Below are 2,346 nucleotides of genomic sequence, written 5' to 3'. Positions count from 1 at the left end.
ACTCTCCAGTCATCGCTACATGCAAATGTGTCTTCCAAGAAAAAAATCTGTGTTGCTCGATTTGCCAAAATAAAAAGGCTTGTTGGTCTGGTACGCCACCTTGACATTGATGGATTTGAAATAATCATCAGCTCTGGGTTTTGCGATCCTGGAAAACAGGTTATACCAACGACATCACAACAGAACCACACACCGATGATCCTCGAAACTAGAGATATACTGTAACTGAATAATGTCTGTTATGTTAGCATACATTTCAGTTATCTCTTTGTCATACGTATCCGTGCTCATGATGGCACTGTTTTGCGTCTTCCTGCCTTCGTCTCGTGCAAGGGTGTTGTAGCGCACATCTCCAACAACGCAAGATTCATAATGTCTTACCCGAGTATCAGGACCCATTGCTAGTGAGTAAAGGGAATCATCAACTGCCTGCCCATCCTCCTGCATCTTCTTAACCTATGGTTAGAAAATAGACAAGCTGATCATCTTATGTACTCAATATATTAAAAAAATTGACAGTGCACTTCAAAAGCTTACATGGTTCTTGAACCATTTTGCAAATCCTGCCATAACCAGTTTGTCAATGTTTCTTGGATTTTGCGGCAGTAACTCCTCTTTGTAGATGCTGCACAACATAGTGATCGCGTCAAACATCTAAATATATAAGAATGTGCTGCAAGTTTAGTAGATTACGATGTATAAGCTGCAGTACTGCACTTACTTGATATAAGGTAGTATCTTAGGACAGTTATTCAACACATACCAAACCATTTTGTCCAAATCATTAGATTTGTCCTCTTGTCAACTCTTCCCTGTAACTCGAACAGAATAATCGAAAACATTGAGCCTGGGATTGTCTTCACCCACCTCTTTGCTAAGCTGATTAGCTGTTTCAATGTATTTTGAGCAGAATGTCAACGCTTCTGTAGCAATGTAGGCCTCTGCAATGGAACCCTCGGGTCTAGCTCTGTTCCTAACATAGCCCTTGAAAGTGCCTAGCCGCCTTTCAATAGGGTACATCCAGCCATACTGTAATGGACCTCTAAGTTGTGCCTCATCAGGTAGATGAACAGCCAAATGCACCATCACATCAAAGAAGGCTGGAGGATATATCTTCTCAAGGTCGCATAGGATAGTTGGTATCTTGTCTCTAAGACGCTCCGAATCATCTATCCTGATATTCCTACTACAGAGTTCCCTAAAGAATTGTCCCAACTCTGCAACTACTCTATATAAGTCAGGGCGGCCCAATCCTCTAAGGATAACAGGTAAAACCCTTTGAAGTAGGACGTGGCAGTCATGAGTTTTCAACCCTTGTACCTTGTTTCCATCTGCGGTGACTATCCTTTCAGGGTTGGAAGCAAATCCATATGGGAATCTCACACGTGACAGGACCTCGTAGAATTATTTTCTTTTTACCTTGTCCAAGACGTACACAGCTGGTGCCATATCCCGTGGTTTACCTTCATCTTGCACCTGCAAATCCTTTCTGATACCCAGGTGTGTCAAATCAATCCTAGATTTTAAGGTATCTTTCGTCTTGCCTTCAATATTAAGAAGTGTGCCGATAATGCTGTCACATATATTTTTCTCGATGTGCATCACATCAAGATTATGCCTTAGACCCAAATCTTTCCAATACTCCAAGTCCCACAAAGTGGACCTACGGGTAAACAATAATCTCTCTTCTACCCTGCCACGCTTCCTTTTCCCGCTACCATTACCATGATTGTTTCCTGGTGCAATATGCCCGACCTTCTCTAATTCCACTTGCCACTCATCGGCGGTGAGCCTCTTTGGCGCATCACGGTTTTCATGGTTTGCATTGAACACATGTCTTCGGTATTTTCTAGGATGTGGCTTGTCCTTGGCAAGGAAACGGCAGTGTCCAATGTAACAGATCTTGCTAAGTATTGCGTATGACAGCGGATTCCTGTCACAGCGAACACATGCATTGTAACCATGTGTCGTTCGCCCTGACATAGTGCCCAAAGCCGGATAATCATGGATGCACCAAATTATAACAGCACGCAGAAAGAAATCAGCTGGTGGGTTGCTATATAGGTCTCGAGTGAGAACACCCTTCCATACCTGTTGAAGTTCCTCCACAAGAGGCTCCATGAACAAATCAAAATCCTTTCCAGGACTTTTTGGACCTGGGATGAGCAAGGCCATCATGTAGTTTGATTCTTTGGTGCAGCCATTTGGAGGCATGTTGTAAGGGATAACAAGCACTGGCCACATGCTATATGTGGCGCTCTGGTGGCCAAGTGGGTTAAATCCATCTGAAGCTAAGCCATGTCTAATGTTTCTCGGGTCAGCAGCAAACTCTTTGTGTTTATCATT

The sequence above is a fragment of the Triticum urartu genome, chromosome 5A (genome assembly GCF_056163025.1).
Source record: "Triticum urartu cultivar PI428250 chromosome 5A, HENAU_Tu73, whole genome shotgun sequence".
Lineage (NCBI taxonomy): Eukaryota > Viridiplantae > Streptophyta > Magnoliopsida > Poales > Poaceae > Triticum > Triticum urartu.
The sequence above is the reverse complement of the archived record's forward strand: the minus strand, read 5'-3'. Positions refer to the sequence as shown.